The sequence below is a fragment of the Pan troglodytes genome, chromosome 13 (assembly GCF_028858775.2).
Source record: "Pan troglodytes isolate AG18354 chromosome 13, NHGRI_mPanTro3-v2.0_pri, whole genome shotgun sequence".
NCBI classification, from domain to species: Eukaryota; Metazoa; Chordata; class Mammalia; order Primates; family Hominidae; genus Pan; species Pan troglodytes.
In genome coordinates, this window is record NC_072411.2 from 94,073,365 (window position 1) to 94,099,760 (window position 26,396).

A 26,396-nucleotide genomic window follows, 5' to 3' on the forward strand; every position below is an offset into this window, starting at 1 on the left:
CATGAAGCCATTGTTTAAGGAGCTACAGGTGGCTTGGTAGAGCTGGAGGTTCCCATGCACTGGGGAGAGGAGTGCAGTGAGACTGGAGAGGCAGGTAGGGCCAGGTCATGCAGCAGGTATATGACCTGCTAAGGACTTTGAAATTAACCATGTGGTAGGTGTATGAACTGCTAAGGACCTTGAAGACACAGGGAGCTTTGAAGAATGGGAGCAGAAGAATGACAGAGAGAGTTGCCTATTTTAGAAGTACCCTCTGTCAGGAGGAATAGGAATCGATTGGAGAGATTGAGACAGGAAGCAGGGAGACCAGTTCAAAAGCCATATATCAATATAGTGGAGAAATGTGGAGGCCTGGATTAACTATCTCATTATGCCTTTTGGCAGCACTCACCATAGATGAACATTCTATTCTTTTTCTCACTTGTTGTGTTACCACTCTCGCTGGTTTTCCTTGTACCTCTCTTTCCCCCTTCTCAGCCTGTTTAATATCTCTTTTTATCTTTCATGCTTTATAGGTTGGTGTTCTTCAAAGCTCAGTCCTAATTCCCCTTTTTCTCTCTTTGCAGTTTCTCTATAGGCAGTCTCTTCAATTCAGTCTGATACGTTCAAATTTATTTTTCCAGGCCAGAATCCATTAGAACCCAACCACTAGAATTCAACTGCCTGCTTCATATATCCACTTGGGTGTCTCATAGGCACCATAAACTAACATTAAAAATTAAACACTTGTTCTTTTCTCAGAAATTTGCTTCTACTTGAGTTGATCCTCCTCAGTAATTGGCATCTACATCCACCTAGGCAAGTTAGAAGCCTATGAGCCAGAGTTGATATATCCTTTCTTACCTCTCACTGTAATCTTTCACCTCTTTACCCTCACTTTCTCCACTGTTACCTCAGGTGACAAGCTTATCAAAGATAACAAGCCTTTGGCTTGTTGATGGAGTCACAGCAAGAGATTGGAGGGGAGGGGGAGAATTTGTACCATTTGATTCTATGAGGATGATAAATTCTACTGGAGTCTGTAAGAATGCAAGCCTTGTTAGAGGCAGTTTTTGTTTATCTGAGTCTCAGGTTTCTATTCTCTCTCAATAAACAAATATTCTTTCTAATTGGCAAACTCACTTGAGATAGCCAGGAGGAAAAACTATCTAGCTGTGTTAGAATTTCTATACATCACAGAGTGAGAGGTAAAGGGCTTCAACGTTTCCTCTTTGCTTTTAGCTTATCCTTATTATATTAAATTTCTTTTTTTACCCTTACATATTGAGACACCATAAATAACCACTTCCCGATTCTCCTTCCTTCTCAATTTTGCAAACATTTTTCACTTATTCATACCCTTTAATCATTTAGAGTACTTGATTTTCTTCCCCTCATTTTATTTTATTCAACCATTACTTAAAAAGAGGATTTGACTGACTTCATCCTATTGAATTGGTGTCCTGTAGCTTGGCAATGCTGGGTGGGGATCAGCTGGAAATAGTGCTAGACTAAATCTCCTCTCCTCCTCCTTCCCCTCTTGCTCTTCCCCATCCAAATCCCCTGATGATATTCACTTGAAACTTTGATCCAATATATTTTCAGGCAGCAAAAGTATAATTATTTAAACATTTTAAATTCGTGAATTTGAGAATCTCATGTATTAACTGGCAAATTTATAGTTTTTCCATGAAATTAGGCAATTTTTTTTTGTCCACTTGTATTTTTTTCAAGGTAGCAAAATAACTTTGCTACATTTATGTAGTAGCCATGATATGCTGAGATCTTATTCTTAATTTGCTGTACTTATGTGATCAAATAAATTCCTTCTAGCCACAATCATATTAATATTATTATACAATATTATTATTCTCAATTACACACATTCAGACAACATCTACTGTAATGCTTGGTGTTTAAAGAAAAATCTTCTTAGAAATAATTTTACATTTTGTACATATCTATTATAAATAAAACGAATAAATAAAAGTAAATAAATAGTTGCTATTTTTCTATTAGACTGCCACTATCGCAATATATTATGTTGAATGTGTTCTTTTTTATGTTAATCATCACATGCCATCTATTTGATTTCAGTAAAAGAGTAGAAGTAGGCTATTTTTTTTTTAACTTGTACTATCAGAACTCTTAAAACGTAAAAGATGGTAATAAATTACTCAATACATCTTCATTAGAATCATTATTGAGAAGTATTATAAATACTTTTAGTTAGATAAGTTATACAAAATTTGTTATTTCAGCTCACAGTGCCCTCAAACATATAAATAAGTAGTTGCTGATCTCACTTTGGCTAAACAATTTAAATAACAAAAAAAATAAAGCCACATTGCATACCAGGAAATTGACTTAATTCTGAGCTTAAGGAAGGAAAAGATAACTCTACTATAATGGATGCACATTTAGAAAAAATAATGTTAATGTAAAAATAGCTTTGAAAATTTGTTTTTAGAATTGCTTCCTTCCTCTGAAATGATGATTATAACATGCACAAAATATTACATTTTTAAATGTTGTCTTTTTTTTTTCTTTTTCAGGGTCCTTGTATTTTGCATTGGCTTTTCCTGATGATATATTAAAGTTTGCACATTTTTCTTTACTAAGAATAAAGGGCATTGAAAAGGCGCTGGATGGTGATTCAATAGGACAGACGCGGTTAATCAAATAATTAGAATAATATGTAAACTATGTTCAAAATGATTAGAACACTACATGGAGAATTGGTTTTGGATGATGAGAATTATTTTAAAGGCCTTGAGGTTTCATAATGTGAAAATTTTACTGCAGTTATACTATTTTTCTTTGCTCACATAGATAAAGTGTTCTCTTTCAGAAATGTGTCTGAGCAGATACACACACTAAAATAGTAGGTTTCATACTATGCTTCTAGGAAACCATTCTGTTGGGAGCACAACCAAGATGTTCTGCCACTAAAATAAAATAATAACAGCTTTTTTCCAGGCTCTGAGGAAAACAAGTTAAAAAAGAAATTGTTCTGAATTGTAAGTTTTTCTTCCCTACCCTCTTTTCTCTAGTATTGTTGGTTCTTCAATTTGCCTAGTGGCATGTGCTGCTAAATTTGACAAAATGAATGAACCAAGAATATGTAAGAAGCAAGGCAAATCTTATATATGTTAATTCTCAAATATATGTTATGAATCATTACTTTTTATGTGTAGAGACTTGCATACATATAAAAAGTCATATTTCTGCAGGTGAATTTCCTTCTAATTCAGTTCAATTAAAATGTCATTATTTCATGAACATTTTCACCAAATATCAAGATTTTCAGGTGCTCAAGCACTTAAACATGACTGCAAACCACTGAATTATAATGCTAAATTTACTCATTTTATATATATGTATATACTTAGTATAAATTGCAATCCAGATATTTTCAACTATATTTGAGAATCAGGAGTAAGTATGACGATTATATCTTATATCATTTGAGCTCATGAATTTCTCTGAAATAGCAAAGAAAATACAAAGAAGTTAGAAAATGCATTAGCCCATCTCTGTGTTGGGAAAGTTATTTTCAGAAAGTGTTATGGTAAGGGATACTATTAATGGCTGCATATCTAATTTAACTTGAGACCTTGAAGATGGTCTCTAGTTTGCATTCCATTAAAAGTTTTTAATAAGATTTCAACAAAAATAATAATAAAAGCATTCCATTTCACCTTTGCTTCTCCTTAACAATTCAAAGTATCAATTATAATATAACCTTCATTTGACTTGCAACCATCTCTGTGTCTGTGCTTTCAACAGCATATTGAATTGTATGCTAATACTTTAAGGGCAAAATACATTTCTTGTTTTACTTTTGAACTTTTGTTCCATTTTAAAGTGACCTCTCAAATGTGTAATACTCAACAACACTTTATCTATTTAATAGTTTTTCTTAAGCATTGATCACTCAGAGTAGTTTGAAAAGCATATTAAAAAGTTTAAGAATACCTAGTCCTCCCTTACATCTTAAAGAGAGACTGTATCTTTGCAAGCACAGGTGTTGTCTTTCTATTTAAATCCTCACACCAATACTACTCTGGGGTTGAGGACACTTACTTACTCAATTTTCTTTGATTTTACCAGTCACTTTCCTAGGAGAACTGATCACAGGGCTCTTAGAAGAACTAGGCTGAAGCAGAACATCAAAGAAAGAAAATGGAATTTTGATTACTGAAGGTTCCAGAGTACTTTCTCCCTTTAAATAAGTATAGAAATTAAGAAAGGGAATAGAATAAAATTTGAAAAAGTAAGAAAAATGAGAAGATATAGAAAATGAGAAGATATAGAAAAAGACAAAGGGTGAAACAGACACAAGAGAATTATCTTTCAAAGCAGACTCTACCATTCCTCCTAGGTACTGATTTTGTGGTATGTGTGGGCCCCAGACTGAAAGAACAGAGACCATAGTAAACCTGAGAGCAATTTAAAGAATAACCGTGGCTAGAACCAAAGTGGAAAGAAGAGATAGAAAGGTAGTGTGATAGAATAACATGCAGGACTCCATGTGCCATAACTAAGTGACAAGACGCAAGCAAAAGTGTGAATTTGAGAACTGCCCCCAAGAGCATCATAGTACATGGTAACATTGGGCTGTGGAGAAGAACTTCAAACCGAAAAGGAGCAGGGGCAGATGGAGGTGTGGGAAATCTAAGGAATTTTGAAAATCTGTGTGAGCTGAAGTAAGGAGGATAGATGTCTTCGGATACGAAAAAAGCAAATACAGGAACTAAGTCCTTAGCTCATAGCTTAGTTCTTTCATAATTCAGTTGCCATTGTTCCATTGTTGCCTGGAATTAAGATTTGCAGAAGAGAAGCCTGAGGTCATTCTCATTTTTGTTCCTTTGTAGGTATCTAAGTTGCAACTGCATTTCACAGAAATCCCCTTGTGCACGGTTTTGGGTTAGTGTTGGCCTTAAGAGAATTGTCTGGAAGTGAAGCTATACCCATTAGTCTCTGCACATCTATGGAGGGTGCCAGGTGCACCTGCTGATCACACTGATCACTGCTGATCTGTTGCTGCCTCAAGTTGTTGGTGTGGGGCAGCAGGGAGGCCTGCAGCATCTCAAGCTCCCACTAGATCTCCTCCATAAGCCTCTCTGAGTCCAAACCCAGGTGGGTGTGCAGCTTCATAGTAAAGGTTTCATCTTCTACAGGTCATCCTCATCATTGAAGTTGAAGGCTAGGAGAGAGAGATATGTGGTCCAGTTTGTCCTTGCATGTTCTGGTTTGTCTTTGACTCACATTCAACTTTTCTTCCTGATTAATAACCCTGTTAGTCTATAGTGACTTTGGGACCAACTCAACATGCAGAGGCAACCCCCTACCATGTTCTACTTTATTACTTTAGCAGCTCTCACAAATGTGTAGGGGCTTATTCTCATGAAACATCCCTAATTTTGTAACATTAGTAGTGGCTTTGTTTCTTTGGTAGAACCCTTCTGATAGAGGAAGCAAAGTGTTTCTTTGTACCTGGATATTTGTCAGTTTTTCTTCTCTGTCTTTATAATTAAAATCTTATTTTATGATATATCTTGGAGTGGGCATCTATTCACTAATTCACTGATTTTGCCTGAGATTTTTTCTTTTAATCTGCACTGAGTTTTTGTTTTTTGGATTTACTTGGACTCAGGAAAGCAGTTTTTGAGTCATCTCTTTAGTTTCAATTGTTTATCAATAATAATAATACTTACTCTTTACTGGATGTTTACTACTTGCCAGGAGCTGTGCTAAGTGCTTTCTAGATAAATTACATTCTTTATCTTATTACAATAAGCTTATGAAGTATCTCCCAATCAGTCACACTAAGTATTATGTTTGATTTCCTTTTGTTATGAAGTATGGAAGATAGAAAAGACATTGAAGATTTTTTTATCTTTTTTTTTTACTTGCTTATTCATCTTTGAATAAGTCCTGATTTACCTAAACCTAGTTTGCCAATATGCAAGTTGTACGGATTGTGATTTATGCTATTTTCTGTTTTCTTGCACACTGGCCATATTCCCTTATTTGTCTATGTTGGCAGGTTGATGGACAAAGTTCTTAGTTCAAAGCCGAGTGCCTAGGCTTTTATCTAAAATGGCTGGCCTTTGCCCTCTAAGACATGAATAGATTGAGTACACACAAATCTACAATCATGGATATTTTCAACATCCATGACTCTGCCTATATTCTCTACCTCTTCTGCCTGTAGCATATTTTTCTTGTGGGAACTACATCAACACCAGGTACTTCCTATTTCTATGTCATGCCTAATTATACGCTAGGAACTGTAATTTCTGCCTGAGTTTTGAGAGAGAGGTGACAACTCATGGGAAACAGAAAGGTGATGACAGTATTATTTTTTTCTCCAAAAGCAACATCAATCTATAAAGGAAAAGCTGCACAGTTTTTGATTGGTTTGTCCTTATGTTCTTCAAAATAGGCTGGAGGTAGGGGTGGGCACTCTTTGTTTCTGCAGACAAAGAAATGGAGGGTGTTGATTAAATTTTTAAGTCCAGTTTTATTGACTTTGCACTTATGCTAATTTGACTTTTTCATATCTCTGTCTGTCTGTTTGTTTATCTTCTATCTATGTTTCTATTTGTTTTATTAGTTGGGAAAATTTCATTAGGTCTGCTAGTCAGACACAGAATTAAACTGGGAGAGCTTTCCTCTCATCACCTCTATAGCTCCTTTTTAGTGATATGTCTATTATCCTTAGATCACCTGACTTGGGGGCAGACTATACTCATTGGATGAAGGTTTAGCAACTCTCATTGATTAAAGAGAATCACAAGCTTCAAAGTGATTAAAAGGCATGCTAAAGAAAGATTAACACTAAATAGAGTGTTTCTTCTGGAATTCTGTGAAAGAACACTGCCAAGGGGACAGTTTGGGGATGAATGTGTGACAAATTCACAGATATTCCTTGTGACAGTCACAAATCTCCTATGCATATCTTTATGATTGCTAAGGCACAATATTCCCATATTTCTCTATTCATGTGATAATTTTGAATGTATTTCCCATAGACGGGGGTTTTCCATAGTTGATTTATCATAAATACTAAAATAGAATTATATTTTATGGATACTTCCCACTCTTCATTCTACTATAAGCTGCATTAAGTCAACACAAGCTGTATTAGGCCAACACATTATTTCAATTTATATATAGCATAAAATTGTATATTGTAAAAAATTCAGGAGTGCCCTTCAGTATTTTGTTCTTTTTGTTTTGCTTTTAAAAATATGATGGATTCTTGTTCTTTCATAAGCAGAAAGAGAGAAGCTTTAAAATTTATCAAAGTAAGTGAAATGCTTCCTTATGTTAGCATGGTATAGAATAGAGCTGTGTCAGGCTTGTGGAGAACACTGGTAGTTCCTGAATGAATTTAAAAACAATTATTCTACAGTAAAATTTTAAAATTTGAGTTAGAATTCACCTATTTTAAGTGTGCATAGCAGGCACATTTTCTAATAATAGAGACACGTTTTAAAATATATACTCTCGGAGTACATATATGGTTGGTGTTTCATGAGAGTTTTTCCCCATTAAGGGATAAGGAAGATGAATGCCAGAATTTTACTTTTTTAAGCACTTTATTTGGAGTCTAGCCTCGGCTTTATTTATCAATCGTCCAATGACTTTTGCAAAAACATTTTAAATTAAGCATCTATTTCTATGTCAGTGACTGTTGAAATGCTGTAGCATGAAAGTCAACATAGACTGGACTATGAGAAGAATAATTCTGCCACCTCTTTATGCAGCAGAGTTTTCTAAATTAAGTTCATTGCATGGATAATTTCCTATAACCACAGGGAGCCAGAGTTGGCTGGTTGGCCAGGAGAAAATTAACGAAAAGCAGAGAGGCCCGAACAAAGAGGGAATGAATGAGGTATACTGTTGCCTATTATAAAGGAAATAGACTAATGTCAAGATGAAGGGAGGTGATCAGAAGTTTACTCACTCAGGACTAAGTAATGATCCGAGGGAAATGCATTGGCAGTTAGTGAGGAATCCAGACTTCAAGCTATATCAAGCATTGTGTTGGTGATGGAGAGAGTGCCTATGGTTGTTTTGTTTGAATGATGCCCACTTTTCTAGGACTGTTAATGGTGTGTTCAATTTCAATTTAAAGCATTTCTATTGAGCTTTTGAATTATTGATCGGGGATGATGAAGGATGAGCCTACAACCAAGTGTGAAGTTACTGGTTAAGCTGATGCTGGGTAAGGTCTTATCTGAGGCAAAAATTCAGCTAACAGAAGGGTTTTTTTTTTTTTTTTTAATTTAATGATATAGCGTTCTTGTTAAAAACCAAAAACCCAAACTTGCTTCATAAGAAGACATGGAAAACAGCACAGTTCAAATCTAAGAAGTTGGTGCAACTCTCACTTAGGCATCACTTATAAAGTGTAGAAATTGTTTTCTGTGTAGCAAAAAGCAAAATTTCTGCTTCAGCATATTATCGTGGGGTATAAAATTCAGTACTTGCATTTTCTATGGGAAGAGATCTGTAGATGTGCCATAATAATAAAAAATTCTGTCTGGAAGCAATATGTTGATTTTTCGGCATATATCTTTTTAAATTGGAAGATTTAGAATTGCATAAACAGATTCCTGGTGCTTCCTTCCTATTTAGGTGTGGTACTATTCTAAAATGAAGCAGGATATGGGATGGGTGCTAGCTCGAGGGGGCCTGATCCACAAGGGGGAGATGCAATGTCTGAATGCAGGGCACAGATACAGCACAGCTGCTTTTGCCGCTTAATACAAAGAGAAAAATACATCCCTGACTGAACTATTTAACCAACACATTTATTTCTAAACTGCGGAGTTGACTTGTTGCTTGGTTATTCATACATTCTTACATAAAACATGATAAAAAGACAATGCATTTATTGCTAACATGCTGGGAAGAAAATGGTAAAGAAAAAAAATACAATTCATTCCTTGTGAACTTCGGCCCCTGTGCGCCCCTCCCCACCCTAAGCCCCCAAGTGGCTTTCACTTTTGCTCAGTTCACAGTATCATAAACCTGAAACAATAAATGTCATTCCTCTCTTGATCACACATTAGCCCAATAGGCGTTTGATTTTAACTAAACAGGCCACCAGTCACTTTGCTGCCAGACCTTCCTGGAGTTGCTCCTTAGGGTACAGAGTGCTTTGTTTGACTTAGGCGTGGGAAGTGGAGGGAAAGCTCAAGTGTAAAGACAAAGGTGAAGGAAGGCATAACCCTATAGCAGCTCACTGTGGGCACTTTCCTGCTGTAATAGATGACTGTGTGTCAGTGCACATTAATATTTGATGCGCATCATCGTTATCATCCTTTATGTGCACTTTCACAATATTGTGAAGCAGCAAGGTTGCTTTAGACAAGGATTTATGTGGCCAAGTGCAGTGGCTTTTACTTGGTGAAATTAGCACACATCCTGTCCTTACAACGTCAAAAGGGATGCTTCTGTTTATATTGAATAAACAGGCAGAGGTTGAGTCCAGCCTTTTTTTAAAACACTGTATTATCTTGAGTGCATAAACAAGACTGACAAAACAGTTTTTCTTAAATGGCACACTGATGCATTCTGTATTCTGCTACTTGGAAACAAAGACTTAGCTTCTGTCATTATAAAAGACCCTTGAAACGGATCTAGAAGTGAAAGCTTATGCATTGTGGGATAGACTGAAGAAGAAAACTGAAGAAAATGCTTAGATCTACAAAGACTTCTGTTCATTTTTATTTTCTTTTTCTGAAAATTGAATACAAGCACTGGGAAGCATTATTTGCTCACACAATGCCTGACCACATGTGCAAGCCATTAAAAGGGCGTAGCTCCCCTGCCATTTTGATGCAGTCCAAAATAAAAATATAAATGCCAATGGAACAGTTTCTCCAGATATTCTCCAGCTGTCCCTTGTATCATTAATTTTCTTTTCAAGTACAATAATTCACCCCTAACAATAACTTAAATAAGATTTTTTAAGAGGTCAGAAAAAATCCATGTTTAGAGGGGGGACAGTTCATGACAAGGGGGAATAAAGAGAAATCAGTATATGTGGCTTGTGCAAAAATAAGGATCTGAAATAATAACGATAGTCTTAATCTTGCAATATTTGAGGAAAATATTAAGGTCAACTTCTCATTATGATAATTTTTCACAAAGACTGATTACCAGAATTTAAATCAAAGTTCCACTGCATCATTAATTCACTTATTCATTCATTCCAAAAGCATGTATTCAGTCCTTGCTTTGTGTTGTATATTACATATGATAAAGGCATGTCAGGATATATATCAGAGAGGAGCGCTATCCTTAAGGAGATTATCACATAGAACAGTATACAAAATAATATGCACATGAGTAACTATATAGAGAGTATACGAAAGAAAAGAACAAGTCAAAACAGAAAGATGATGTTGGATGTGGCAGCAACATCTAAAATGGTCCTCAAGGGTCTTGCCTCCTGGTATTCATGCCCTTGTGTAATGCCCTACCCTTGAGTGTGGGCTGTAACTAGTAACTATTCTTGTAAAACAGGAGAAGTGATGGGCAGGGCTGGCTTTACGGGCATGTGGCCAGTGCACACAGGGTACACAGAGTCCTGAACTTGGTTTAATGTTCTGTTGTCATCAACTTGATATTCTTAATCATTTTAGCTTTGAATTTTGTAAATGAAGTCAAGTGAGACAATGGATCAGAGCATGAGCTCCATGAACTGTGTTCAATATGTGTGTCTGCCTCCTTCCCTTGCCACCTTGTTCACATAGATGGTTCTCAGTGCCTCATGAGTGCAGGATTCTGGTGACCCCATGAGTCATGGGAACTCGTGAGACTCAAAGCAAGTACAAGGTAAGTGCTGTTATGGTTTGGCTGTGTCCCCACCCAAATCTCATCTTGAATTTAACTCCCGTAATTCTCCTGTGGGAGGAACCTAGTGGGAGTGATTGAATTATGGGGGGGGGGGGGTCTTTCTTGCACTGTTCTTGTGATAGTGAATGAGTCTCATGAGATCTGATGGTTTTAAAAATGGAAGTTTCCCTGCACAAGCTCTCTTTTTGCCTGCTACCATGCATGTAGGAGGTGACTTGCTCCTCCTTGCCTTCTGCCATGATTGTGAAGCTTCCCCAGCCATGTGGGACTGTAAGTCCATTAAACCTCTTTCTTTTGTAAATTGCCCAGTCTTGGGTATGTCTTTATCAGCAGTGTGAAAACAGACTAATACAAGTGCATTACTTCTATGAGTAAGTAAGGAGGAAGCAGATTGCCACAACAAGATGCCTCTTCTGTTCAAACCAGAGCTTGTTTATCACAGAGAAAGATGGCAATAATGTCCTGAGAAATACGAATGACCAAGGAACGCTATCATACTGTTGTGTGTGTGTGTGTGTGTGTGTGTGTGTGTGTGTGACTTCCCTGGATTAGCCAACCATTTATACTGAAAATTATGACACTGGTGGAAAAAGACAGGGCAGACTGTATTTTCTTTTCCTTTCAGTCATTTCTTATCAGCAAGCAAAGGTAGGCAGAGTTGGTAGAATGCATGAGCATCATGATGTGCAATAAAAACAGTTAAATTCGTTTTATGTAAGTTTCCACTATTCTTGTAAGAATGAAATACACATGAATGTATAAGCTATGAGATACAAATTGTGTAATTTTGGTGATTCTATATAAAAATTAGATGCTCTTATATTTGCAACTAAACCTGGCATAGTACAATATAAAAATGAATGGTAAAATTATGCTAATTATTTAAAATTTTAACCTTTCTCTACTCAGAATGACAAAGCAAGTAAAAATCACCATAGGAAGTCAAGAAAAAGACACCAACAGAAGAAAGAAAAAACTCTTTAAGGGAACTTATTCCTGCTTTTTGAACTAGGGACTTCATATATTTCTTTTGCATTGGGCCCCACAAATAACAGGCCACAATGATGCTATGTTGCTTCCAAGACTAGATTATAAAAATAATACTCTGGCATCCACCTCTTCTCCCCCTCCCCCGACGTCCATTCTCTACCTACCACCTCTTTCTTAGGGGTTGGGGGAAGGGAGGGAATTTAAGCCATTTTGTCAAGACACCTTGGCCAACAACTACCAAGAGCCTGAGTATTGCCAGCAGACGCATGAGTGAGCTTGCAAGTGGATCTTCCCCCTGCTGAGCCTTGAGAGAACTGCAGCCCTGGCTGACATCTTGATTGCAGTTGTAGGAGGAACCCTAAGTCAGAAGCACAGCTAAGCCACACCCAGATTCCCAACCCACCTAAACTCTGAGGTATAAACATTGTTGATTTAAGCTGCTAAATTGTAGGATGATTTGTAATGCAGCAATAGAAAAGGAATACATTGAGATTCAGTGGAATGAGAGCTTCCTCCCAAGGACTGAGGAAGAGTCCTCTGACCTAAATCTTTTAGGATGAGCATTTCGTGATGGAGGAAGTGGCATCACAGGTAGAAGATGCTATGTAATCTAGGCCAGGACAACATTTCCCAAACCACTTTCTCACAGAACCCCATCATCATCTTAAAAATTATTGGAAGACCCCAAAGAGCTTTTATTTATGCATTCTATACATATTGATATTTATCATATTAGAAAATGCAATTGAGGCATTTAAAATTTGTATTTATCGATGGATTTAGAAACAATAACATACCCATTGCATGTTGATATAGATAACATTTTTTTAAAAAATGAATATGCTTTCTAAAAATAAATTCAGTGAGAAGAATGGCACTGTGTACATTTTTGAAAACCCCTTTAATCTTTGGCTTAATACAACAAAGCTGGATTCTATACCTGCTTCTTCATTGAATCTGTTGAAGAACACATATCAAGTAGCCTCTGGAAAACTCCACTGTGCATTTGCGTAAGAATGAGAATAAAAAAGGCAAATAATATCTTAGTCGCTGGACCACACATTGAGACAAACCGATCTAGGGCATGGAGATGAGAGAGTCCAGAGCACATACTGACTAAACCATGTTGAAGAAGGAAAAATAAGGTTATTCTCAGAAGGCTTGCATATCATACTCAATAGTTTATTCAGTAGAGGATTTGGCAGACATTATTTGCTGCCCATCCAAAAGCCATTTCTGCTCCCTTTCTTCCTTGCTAAAGAATCCTTGAATCTGTTCAGATATTAGAAGGTCATGAGTTGAGGGAAAGCATGTTGATTGGTGTTCCCTTTCCCATGATTGCTATAAGCACACATATGTGACACAACCATGGTGATTAAAATAAATCAGCTGTGGTTGGTGGTGATAGCAAAGTGTAAGCTTTCATTGATACAGAGGAAGGCTACAGCAAGCACAAGCAGCACAATAACCAAAGGCAGAAATGAGTGCTTGTGCTTGCTGTAGCCTTCCTGTTTCAGTGATGAGAAGGCCAAAGGAATCTGTGAGCTGACCCAGAGCCCGCATGTTGTTGACAAGCCACAAAGTTGCCCAACCTCTTTTGTTGTTATTTTGATTCAGGGAATTGCTGAAGATTCTGAAATTGTGAACTGACAAGCCCATGGATGTCTACAAAGAGTGAACTGATCACTGTGGGCTGGCCTTTGAGGCATCAGTGAGGTGATTATTAAGATAGTCAAGTTAAAGGTACTATGGGTCTGAACTACACTGGTGTCAACAGAAACAAAAAGAATACAGTAAATGTGAAAGAACTGTGGAGATAAATTTTTAGGACTTAGCAGCTGAGTAGATGGACATTGGCATGCACGGACAGGGGAACAGAAGGCAAGCATCAGCAATGGCATGGTTAATTCTTCGCCTGCATGACTAGAAGAATAGAACAGAAATACTGCAGGTTGGGCGGGGCGGGGAGTTGATGGGTTAAATTGGGACATACAGAGTCAAGAAACAGATACCTAAAATAGAGTGCATGTGGTTGGTGCTTACATAAATGTTTGCTGTGATCTGGGACAGAAATGATCTGATAGTTATAGGGTTTGTTTCCTCATCTCCTTCACATTTTTACTAAAATATTGCTGCCTTAGGAAAGCCTTCCTTGGTCATCCTATCTGAAATTGCAATATTCATGACCCACTTCCTTAACACTCTTGTCCAATATATCCTAATAAGTCCTGTGTCACTTCTACACTATTTTTTTTACCTGAGCATTTATTTATATTAAACTACGTATATGCTTACTTATTTATCATGTTTTCCTAATAGAAGGTAAGCTCAATAATGGAACTTTTAATCTGTTTTGCTCACTTTGTAGCTCCAGTGCCTGGGACAATGCCTGACACTTAGCGGACAGTCAGTGAATGTGTTATATAAATGAATGAATACTTGGAGCGTGAGAATCAGAGCGGCAAAAATATTTGTCCATAATATGCCTAAAGATAAAAACGGAAGCCTCAGAACTAGATAAGTGCATTGTAATTGAATGCTGAATTCACAAAGATAACATCTGAGATTTATTAAGCATCAAGTCATGTCTTAAAAATTTTATATACATTTTAGGATTTAACTCTTATAAAAATCCTGTGGGTAAGTAATGTTGTCTCTCCCACTTTACAGGTAGAGAGGCTGAGGTTCAGAGAGATTAGGTAACTCAACTAAGGTCAAAAAGTTAGTCAGGGAGCTGGGCCTTTATATAAAACACCAAAATGAGCCCTTGTGTAGAACCCTTGAGAGAGATTTTAATCTAATGGCTGCAATTTTAAATTGTGTTCAGCTGTGGTATGTAGTTTTTCAAGGAAGATGACCCACAGCCTTTCTCGCTTTCTGGCTTTGGAAAAGGTAGAGATGACCACTTAAACATTCAAGGAAAATAATCCCTGACTTTGAAATCAGAAGATCATTCAGATAATATACTTACTTATAATCATCCTCTCTAATGTCTGACTAAAGCAAGAGTAAAAGATTGACTGAACAGCAACAAATACTTTAACAGTTAAAAATAAAATTGATTGGTCTGTTGGAAACACAAAGCACTTTTAGCCCCATTGGTTTTCTACTTGAAACCAGAGTGAAGTGACCTGAAGGATCTCATAAGATATATAAGACCAGCAACTATAGGAAAGATGATACTTTTCTTGAAGTCATATATTGTCTAAGTTGAAGTTACATGACTTAGAAGGTCAGATGTGCCATCTTTTCCCTTAATGCCTCAGAGATTCTCTTCACCAAGAAAATGACTACACACTTATTTCATTTAAAACAGACTCAGCCTAGGGATGGTTTTCCTCCTTCTATAAAAAAGCAGGCTATTCATGAAGATAAGGACCCTTTTGGCTTTGCAACACGTTTTTAACATTTTACTCATGGACATGAGATGGTAAAACAAGATGAAAATGATTCTTTTATTGGGCATTCAATTAAAAAATGTCATGACTTTGCCATTAGTTTGTATAAATCCTAGAAATGAGTTTCAACGAGAGTGTGTTATTATGTTGGGAAAGAGACGGAAGTGTATAACCTTGGGCAGATCGTTTAACTTCTCTCTGCTTTACAGTTACAAGCGGTAATACAAAGAGACAGGATTATATGATCTCCAAGGTCCCATCCAGCCCATTTAACACGGTATGATTATTTGAGAGGCAATTTAATGATGTAGTGAGAAGCCTGGGCTCTGGAGCCAGAATGCCTATGTTCAGATCTTGGCCCCCTTCACTTATCAGCCATAGGACATAGTGTAAGGAATGTACCTCCTAACAGTTTCTCCCCGTTTCCTCATCAGCAAAATCAGGATAGGAACACTCACAGGGTCCTTTTGAGTAGCAAACAAAGTCGTCTTTGTGAACAATTGCTGTTAATTTTATATTATAAATAAACCTGTTGTTTTTTTCTCTAACAACAACAAAGTAACTTTCCTAAGATTCAGGATGGTATGGTTTTTCTTGGTTTAAGCTCTTTATTTAATACCTACACTAGTATTCAAAGTATAAAAATAGATTAAAGCACTAATTTTGTTTTTACAAACCCAAACAATTGGTTTGATTGTGTTAATACCCACTCACCTCAAGCCCCCAGTAGAATAAGTGCTAACATGCATGGCCTATTTAAGTGTCTGCTTTGGAGTCAGATAAAGAATTTCTGTGATGAACTAAGACACTATCATACAGGTAATCAATAATGACAGAACAAATACGTTCCTCCAAATCAGTATAAATAATAAATGTTTAAGACATAGGCAAAGATACTTTTGAGATAAACTTCTTTAAATAAGCAATTCAAAGAAAACTGAGATTAATGATAATTATTACGTATATTCCTAATAACTTCATATAATAGATGTTCAAATTCTCTTTATATGAATGAGAACCTAGTGACTCAGGAAGGTTAAGAAATTTGCATAATGCCACACAGCAGAAGTGGACACACCAAAATTTAAGCCAAGCAAACTGATTTTAGCAGCTCAGCTCTTAATTAGACTGCTTTTAGCACAAAAAAACCAGTTTGGATTTTTTTTTTTTTTTTTTTTTTACACAAAACCTGTGCTCTCTCAAAATACCAAGCTGCCTCATTAGATAAATCTCTTCATACATCCATCTGTTCGGCCCTCCATCCATCAATCCATCCAAACATATTTTTCCCTATTAAATATGACCAGGAGGACTGGAGCTCTTGGTTCATGGTCAATGAATAAAGATAGGCAGATTTTTACATTTAAATTTTGATACAGTGTGATCATCCCACACCTATGATTTGGCTACAACTCAGTCACAAATTGACCATCTATCCTGGTAACAAGGCCTTTTGTTAGAATTCTCTAGTTAGTTTTTACTAACTAAAGAGGTTTGCACCTCTTTCTCCTTTAAAAAATCCTTTTTTTGGCCAGGCGTGGTGGCTCACGCCCGTAATCCCAGCACTCTGGGAGGCCTAGGTGGGCAGATGACGAGGTCAGGAGATTAAGACCATCCTGGCTAACATGGTGAAACCCCATCTCTACTAAAAATACAAAAAATTAGCTGGGCGTGGTGGCGGGCGCCTGTAGTCCCAGCTACTCAGGAGGCTGAGGAAGGAGAATGGCGTGAACCCGGGAGGCGGAGCTTGCAGTGAGCCGAGATCGTGCCACTGCACTCCAGCCTGGGTGACAGAGCAGGACTCCATCTCAAAAAAAAAAAAAAAAACAAAAAAAAAACCCTTTTTTTATAAATATGATTTTGAGTATCAAGAAAAAATAAAATTTAATGAGTATGTTTTTCATTTACAGTTCACAAATCTTAGAATTCCAGTTAAAATAACAATCTCAATATAGTGTTAAGTACAAATCCTAAAATTTAAAGTTAGGTTATGACAAGTAGTCAAAGATTGAGCTGAAAAATATATCCATTCCCTTCCCTTCCACTCTCCCATCACTCCTCCATGGGGAAAAAAAATCACGAATATGTTGCACGTTATAGGAACAAAAATGGATTTACCTTTTTTGTCTTCTTTTCCTTTTACTAATCTCTACATTGGTAGGTCCTATATGGAAAATCAATTTCTGCTTTATTCTTGTAAGCTTGGTTTTATCTTTCTAAATATATTCTTCTTGTCAGAACCCAATCAAGCATTTTACTCTCTCCTGTTTATAAATTGTTGTCCTACTTTATAATTTTGGTTATGATTGTCTCTGGTTCATTTTATCCTTTGTCATAGGCATTGTGGCTCTGGAGACCTGGAAGCACTGCTAACTGTTCTCTCGATTTTCTGACGCTTGGCCACATCAACCTGTCATGCTAGTTGTGAGGAGAAGTCAAGGACAGTGACACAGCCAGCCAGTCTGAGGCATTTTCCATCATCCTGAAGGAGTTGCCCTATCCTGCTTTTCACTGGAGGGGGCATAGATGGGTAGGTAAACACACCTGCCGTGAAGTTTCCAGTTCTATCCTCCTGCAAGGCCTTCGGGGATAAGTGTGTTAGAAGATTGGTCAGTATCATTTGCCAACTTGATGTCTCTTCCTTTTTTAATGATCCTTAGTTTCCCCACTGTTTCCTGTCACAGGATTCAATTTCACTCCACATTCATCCTTTCTTACTGGGCACTGATGTTGAGAGCATCAGGCAGGGTATAATGTTATGTTGCAGTAACAAACACCCTCAATATCTCAGTGGCTTAAAATGACAACGATCTTTTTTTTGTTTGTTTATTTATGCTCTATATCACCCAGGGATCCTGGATGACAAAGCAGTCACCTACTTGAACACTGCTAATTATGACGTCAGAAAGAGGAAAGTTTGCAGAGTTTTGTATTGGCAATCAAACATTCAGCCACAGGTCACAGTCTAGAACCAGACACATCAGTGTCCTCAACTGCAAAGTAGCCAGGAAGCAGCATCCCATAACACAGTCCTATGTCCACTGTTTTGGAGGTAGGAAATTGGAAATATTCAGTGAGTAGCACTGTGAGTAGGGCAGTAATTTCATTTTTTAATTAAACAAATGGAAGACGGCAGCTCCTCAGTTTTTTCTTCTATGGTTTACTTCTGATGTCTTATCTTAATTAATATATCCTGATATCTATTTCCCATTACTTAGTCTGTCCTTTTTCCCAATATCCAGTTATTTTCAGTAAATATTTTCTGTCATTATACCCAGCAGTCTAACTTTTTGCGACTTCAGTGTCTATTCTCATTCCTCAGTCCCAAATCCATTTTCTTTATTAGATTTATCTGAACTCCTGCAGCTCTTTCTGTCTGCATCACACAACTTAACCTTTAATTACTTGCCTACTGGGCATTCTACTTGGTTCTGCCTTTTATCAGCTGAATCAGAACATAACTTTCTCTCACCACCTCCCTCCCCTACTCCAAATTGACTTTACCTCCTGATCCCCTATTTCCAAAGTGGTTCCATTATTCTTCTCAGTGCTCAGCCTTAACATCTTCATTTCTGTTTTCTCATAATTGTGCAGTTACCAAACTCTCCCCCATGAACTCGATGTGCTCATGTGGATCAAATGACACAGTAAAAGTGAAAGCACGTTGTAGACTCCAAATACAAGAGGATACTGCTATCTATTCCTTCAACTATTTTTCATTCCTTATTTATTTATTCATCATTCATTTATTCATGTAGTTACTCAAGACCTAAGTGTTTTCTTGGAACTGTGTTTGTTACTGAGGAAGCCACAAATTAAATGTAAGTCTGCTCTTCAAGAGGTTACATTCCAGTTAAGGAGATCGCATATCCATACTTCCAGAAGTACCAATGTGATTGAAGCAAGGGAAATTGCTATGGAATATCTGGCCAACTGGATATTCTGCTGGAAGAGCAGAATGCACTTCAAAGACTAGCCAATAAAACTCTCATGTAAGATATGTTTTTCTTTTTGTTTCTATTTAACTAATGAATAGAACCTCAGTGATTTAAGGAAAGGCAGGCCCATGATATGGAAAGAGAAGCGGATGATGATGATATTCTGGAATGGTCGTGCAAGGCTTCAGGAGGAAGTGAGAGTGATGATTGAATCATATAACTCCTGAATAAATATCTGGAATAAACATCTCCAGAATAAAGCATCTGGAGGATTCTCAGTATACTTAGAATAAAATTGAGCCTCCTCATGAAGGCCTACTAGCACCTTCATGATCAAACCCCTTTTCAACTTTGACCTTCTTTCTTATTTTAGGGGCTCTTGACACACTGACCTCTGTCAGTTCCTTCAGCACACCAAGCTAATCCCCAGTCTTGCGCCTTTGGACCAGAGGTTTTCTTTGCTCAGAATACTGTTTCAACAGATCTTTGCATAGCTGGCTCTCGCTATTTGACTAAAATGTCAATCCTCAGAGAGGTACTCCTTAAATATCCAATCTTAAGTAGCATCCCTTTCTCCCAGGATCCTGTTTTTCAGAACTCTGTTTTCTTTTTAAAACACTTGTTATCTGAAAGGATGTTGTCTGCTTGCTTGTTTGTTCATTTCTTTATTGTCTATTCCATCTCACCCCTTCTCAGGATGTAAGCTGTTTAAAGGCAAGGACCTTATCTGTGTTACATGCTGTATTCCCAGGGCTCAGACAGAGCATGACCTATAGTATGTACTAAATAAATATCTCCTCATACTGTAAAGCTTTCCTGACTCTAATCTCTCTTTTGGGGACCATTACCAAGCCTCATTACTGGGTTCTTTCTGTTTAATGCCACTTTTACTATATAGCAAATGTTCTGGCCAGTGGGATGTTGCTAGAAGTGCAGAATGCACTTCTAAGACTAGCCAAAAAATAAATAAATAAATAAATAAATAAGAAAAACAGAAAACAGAAAAAAAACCTCCCACTTAAGTTTTTTTTCTTTCTATTAAATTAATGAATAGAACCTCAGTGAAGTTCTATTTCCTTAGAAATAGAAGGAATTTCTAAGGCAGGTCCTTCTGCCTTAGAAGGAAAGGCAGGTCCACGATATGGAAAGACCCTTGGCCCCTGCAGGACCTTGTGTTAGGCTGCCTGATTGGCACCATCTTCTCTGACCTATGATGAGAGTAACGTGTGTGTGTGTGTGTGTTTGTGCGTGTGTGAGAGAGAGAGAAAGAGAGAGAGGAGAGAAAGACAGAGAGGGAAAGAGAGAGAGAGAGAGAGAGACCTCTGAGAATTTGGCACTTATCTGTTATAGCATTTGATATTGCTTACCCTATCATACATGGCAACAAAATCTTCCATCATTTGGCTACATGCACTTTTCTAACTCTTCAAGTACTATACACATTCTCAACCATAAACTGTTCTTTCTTTTGAAAGGCCAGTTTTTCTGTCTTAATTCTACCTTGACTTCTATCCTATAGCATTCTGCAGTGAAAAGGACATGGACCTTGGAATTAAGTTTGAGATTGAACTCAAGATCCACCTCAACCTACCAACATATATTCAGCATGTTACCCACCTCTCTGAACCTTGCCTTCCTTCTTTGTACAGATGGAGGAAAGTCACGACTAACCATTCTGTTGTGAAAGATTAAATAAGATGGTGCACATGACTTCATATATGTTCATTAATACATTTCTTTCTGTTTCTTCAAGAAACTTCTTTCCCTTCTTTATGCATGTAAAAGTCCTTTGAGTCTTACAAGTTCTTCACTATGCCCCAGGTTTTCTGGAGCACATTTGGAAAGAATGTTGACAGAACAGGTAAGAGTATGACCTCTGGGTTCAAATTTTGGCTTTGACCTTTAAGAGCTAAGTAAACTTAGACAAGTTATTTAACACCTTTGTACCTCAAGTTCATCATCTTTAAAACTGGAATACTAATAGTACATAACTTGTACTGCTCTTTTGAAGGTTCAATGAGTTAAGGAATGCAAAGTCCTTAGAAGAGTGTAGTGCACAAAGTAAGCACTACAACAATAATACTTAGTTGTTATTTTAAAATTTTTTTTTAAACCTTTCAAACCTAACCATCCCAACTCCTACTGACACTGCTCTTTTCTTTCTTTTTTTATGTATTTTTTTGAGGTGGGGTCTCACTCTGTTCTTAGCTCACTGCAGCCTCTGCCTTCCCCAGCTCAAGTGATCCTCCCACCTCAGCTTCCAGAGTAGCTGGGACTACAAATGCACACCACCATGCCTGGCTAGGTGTTTTTGTAGATACAGGGTTTCACCATGTAGCCCAGGCTGGTCTAGAACTCCTGGACTGAGCAATCTACCTGCCTCGGCCTCCCAAGATACTGGGATTACAGACTCGTGAGACACCCTGCCCAGCCTCCTCTTTCTATACTTAAGATACTTGTTGTACCCATTGTATTGTTTTCCTTTTAAAAAGAAAGTCTTCCTGACAAGTAACTTTGCAAGCTACAGTTTTTAATATCCACACTGTTCTATACCAACCCTTCTAGCCAATGTTATAGGCAGCAAAAATAGAATTTAACTAAATTACATTTAAAAAAATGCAAGCCTATGGCCCTCATGCACTCTACTTTATTGCCATGTGGTTTTTGGTCCTTAATGCAAAGATATTTCCCCCCTGTCTAACTTAACATTATAGTAGAAGACTTTAATTTGAAATGGTGTCTTGGTTTAGGGCAAACAAAAATTGAGGAAAAGACAGGCAATAGACGAATAACTGGGTTAAAGTTTTCAGCAGCCTGATTATACTAATGAAGGACTACAAGTCCTATTGTGAGGATTTATAGGAAAAAAAGGCAAATATAACTAGAAAATTATTGGTTATTTATCAATTCTATGAATAAAAAAGAACAGAATTGGTAGTAGGAAGTCTCATAAGTAAATTTATCTCAAAGTCAGATTGGATGTTCTAAACCCATAATTATAATTGCTAGGCCCAAAATTGGATATGTTGCTATTGCTTTGTACATGTTTACCTTTTGTCATAGCTGCTTCAAATCCTTTGAAGAGCTTCCTATTTTCTGTGCTCTCTAAAGAGGTGACTAGCTAATATGAAAAACTTGTTTCTCTTTGTACATTTGTGTTTTTAATCAATTAATTACAATTAAAGCAAGGATATTTATCATAAAACTTTGATCAGACCAATATTTTCCAATCTGTGCAACTTATATAACAGCAATTTCTTTTATTCTTAGTAGTAAAATAAAATATTTACAGAATAATAAACTATGTTGGGAAATGGTACTTCATTGCCACAAACCAAGTCATCTAATTTCCCAACTGTTCATAAAGTAGTTTTGAATAAATCGGAGAATGTTTCAGGAAACACTATCCTAGGACCATCCTCAGGACACCAGGCATTCATTCTTATTCTGCCATACGAACAAGTGATTTATTGCTCAGTAACTACTTAGTTTTGCTGTCTGTGAATGAGAATTATAATTTTAAAGATTCATACTAGATATTTTAGAGATGCTTCCTAATCTCTGGCTGAGATTATTGATAATTGAAAGGAGACTAAGGAATACAGTGGCCATGTATTCCTCATGTTTTACTCCTGTACTGGCTCATATAACTATAACAATGATATGCCTGGATATCAGTATTCAAGTTTTAACAAAGAATCACCTACAATTTTACAAGTTTATCAGTAATAAATTATATTAAGTTCCAATATAAATAATTTTATGTAATTTATAAGCTAGTAATCAAAGATAGTGTCATTTATTTTATTCAAAATCATATTAAATGTACACAGTATACATTTTTGTAGAATTCAGAACTGGTAAAAGTATTTCTTGATGAACTAGTTGTCTTTTCTAACTACACCATAAGAGTTATTTCTTTTCTTTCTCACCTTGAATTCAGAGCACTCAGAGATAAGGCTTTTGATTAATAGTAGCAGCTTCTCTTAGCCTTGGTTTTCCTTTAAATCTATTATTTCTATCCTGCCTTTTACATTCTTCCTTCTCCTCAACATTGTCTTTTTATTCAACTCGAATTTTCTCTCTTATTTAAGTATCTTCATTATATGTTTACCTTTTGTCATAGCTGCTTCAAATCCTTTGAAGAGCTTCCTATTTTCTGTGCTTTCTAAAGAGGTGACTAGCTAATATGAAAAACTTGTTTCTGTTAATGTATAAGGATTAAAATATAAAGTGGGAAGTCTTGCCTTCTGGACATAATAGATTATCTTCTCAAATTTAAAAGTCACTCTGGAAATTTTAGGCCAAAAAGAAAGAGAAAAAAATGCCACTAGGACCACTGGGGACGCTTTGGGGGTAGTTCTTTAGAGCTCACAGTAGTTCTTCTGCTATGATAGATGATGTTAGAGCCCAAAGAAACCATAGAAACCTTATAGAGCAACACCCTCATTTCCTGAATTTTACCTATGAGAAAATGAAGTCCAGTTGTAGCATAAGAATAGATACATAGATCACCGGAATAGAATGAGACTAGAGAAATAAATCTTTGTATACAGGGTCAATTGATTTCAATAAGGGTGTCCAAAAAATTTGAATATGAAAGACTAGTCTTTTCAACAAATGGTGTAGAAACAACTGGATATCTACATGTAACAAATGAATTTGGACCCCTTCCTCACTCCATCCGCAAAAAATACCACAAAATGGATCACAGACCTAAATATAGAGCTAAAACTATAAATCCCTTAGAAGAAAATATTGGAATAAATATTTGCTCCCTTGGGTTGAGCAAAACCTTCTTAGATATAACAACAAACACAAGCAACAACAAAATAAATTGGAGTTCATCAAAATTAAAAAGTTTGTGTTTCAAAGGATACGGTCAAGAGAGTGAAAGGCAATTCCACAAAATAGAGAAACTACTTGCAAACCATATATCTGCCAGGGAACTTATATTTAGAATATATATATTTTTAAAACTCTTACAGCTCAATAACAAATAGACAAATAGCTCAATTTAAGAATAGACAAATGATCTGAATGGATATTTCTTCTAAAAAGATAAACAAATGTTCAATATACAAATAAAAAGAGACCAACACCATTAGACCTGTGAAATGTGAATCAAAACCACAATCAGATACCACTTCATACCAACTAGGATAGTATAATCAAAAAGACAGATAATTACAAGCATTGGCAAGGATGTGAAGAAGTGTGGACACTCATACGCTGCTGGTGGAATATAAGTGTTGCAGGTACTTTGGAAAATAGTCTGGCCCTTCCTCAAAAAGTTAACCATAAAGTTACCATATGACCTAGCAATTCCACTCCTATGTATATACCCGAGACCTGAAAACATACATTCCCACGCAATGTCGTACATAAATGTTCATAACAGCATTATTCATAGTAGTCAAAAAGTAGAAACAACCCAAATGTTCAACTGATGAACAAATAACCCAAATATGGTATATTCATACAGTGGAAATACTTTTCATGCTAGGGAAGCCATAGAAAAGGAGAGAGATGGGGGATCAGCGGGTCAGTAAAACATATAACGTTTTATCAGTTAAGTTTACTTGTTTTATATGGGTTTGGTCTGGGTGCCCCAAAACAATTACAGTAGTAACATTAAAGATCACTGATCGGCCGGGTGTGGTGACTCACGCCTGTAATCTCAGCACTTTGGGAGGCCGGGGGAGGTGGATCACCTGAGGTCAGGACTTCAAGACAAGCCTGACCAACATGGTGAAACCCTGTCTCTACTAAAAATACAAAAATTAACTGGACGTAGTGGCAGGCACCTGTAATCCCAGCTACTTGGGAGGCTGAGGCAGGATAATCACTTAAACTTAGGAGGCGGAGGTTGCAGTGAGCTGAGATCGCACCATTGAACTCCAGCCTGGGCAATAGAGTGAGACTCTGTCTCAAAAAAAAAAAAAAAAAATCACTGATCACAGATCATCATAACAGAAATATTTGAGAAAGTTTGAAATATTGTGAGAATTGCCAAAATATGACATAGAGACATGAAGTGAGTACATGCTGTTGGAAAAAATGTGCTGGTAGGCTTGCTTCACGTGATGTTGTCACACACTTTTAATTTGTGAAAAATACATTATCTTTGAAGTGCAGTAAATCAAAGCACACTAAAATGGGGTATGCCTATACTGAACTCAAGTTCCAGCGGGCACCTAAAAGTGTGATAGGAAGTGAAATCCATGAAGAGGTGTGCTACACTCCAAAAGAACTACCTAAGTTCCTAACTTATACAAAAATCCCAAAAACGTGTAGGAATGGACACTAGGGTATGGGATAATGGTGAAAAGAATATGAAGTTATGAATCAGGCTGAATTAATTGATATGAGCTCACTTGGCAGATATTTAATACTGCATTTAATATTGCAACTTGGGGAATTTGAAAGAGCTCTGGCAGTTTGGTTGCTTGGTTGACTGAAACATGGAGCAAAAGGTGGTCCACAGTGAGCGAATTAGAAATGCTAGGCATGCCTCAGTTTAACACAGAGAAAGAGGTTCAAAGGCTTAGAGAGACTGGAATGCTAGAGTCAATTTGTCATTTAAGACCTACTCACACACACCGAAAGGGTCCAGAAGATGTACCTTCTACCCATATTGTTAGAAACAGATTCTGAGGAGAGCCACAACATCCTTGAAGAGCTCTAGGACCACTCTTCTCTGCAGGCCAGAACTTAAATGGGAATAGCAGTTACTGACTTGGGAAATCTAAACGCAATTGGAGTAATTGGGTCTCAGGGCAGCAGGGGCCAAGTGGCAGTACTCGACTGCCAAAAGCAAGGTCAAAAGCAGCAATCAGAATAGCCAGATTCATGGAGACCTATGGTATTGGCTAGTGTTCCTTGCTAGTGTTTTAGGATCATGGTGTTCCTAAAAGTGAAAAAATAGATGGAAAGCCTACTAAATCTTACTTGATTTGATAAGTAGAAACGTTCTTAAACAAAAGTCTAGCCTACATCATAAAAAAAGAGAGTCATGGTCCCTTAATCAAGTCTCAGACTAGAGCCAGTTTATGGACACAGAACCCTTTGCATAAAGGGGAGGTCAGGTCCCCTTGAGAAAGGGCCCTGGTACAGTGCCAAAAATGTATACTGTTAATCTTTCTCCAAGCCTTCCTCAAAAGGAACTTCAGCTGTTTGCCAGAATAACTGTGCATTGGGAATCAGACCT

General features: G+C 37.0%; 1 protein-coding gene and 1 long non-coding RNA gene across 4 annotated transcripts in view; one reads left to right on the plus strand and one right to left on the minus strand.

The window, feature by feature from the left end:
* TMEFF2 (transmembrane protein with EGF like and two follistatin like domains 2) overlaps positions 1–26,396 on the minus strand; it is a 244,911-nt gene that overhangs the window by 66,886 nt on the left and 151,629 nt on the right. The gene's annotated exons all lie outside the window — the stretch shown is intronic.
* The window catches only part of LOC104005303 (uncharacterized), a 50,211-nt gene continuing 42,008 nt past the window's right edge, over positions 18,194–26,396 (plus strand). For both annotated transcript variants that reach the window (XR_010149819.1, XR_010149820.1), the window contains exon 1: positions 18,194–18,300. This is a non-coding gene — a long non-coding RNA (uncharacterized LOC104005303). The remainder of the gene's footprint in view (positions 18,301–26,396) is intronic.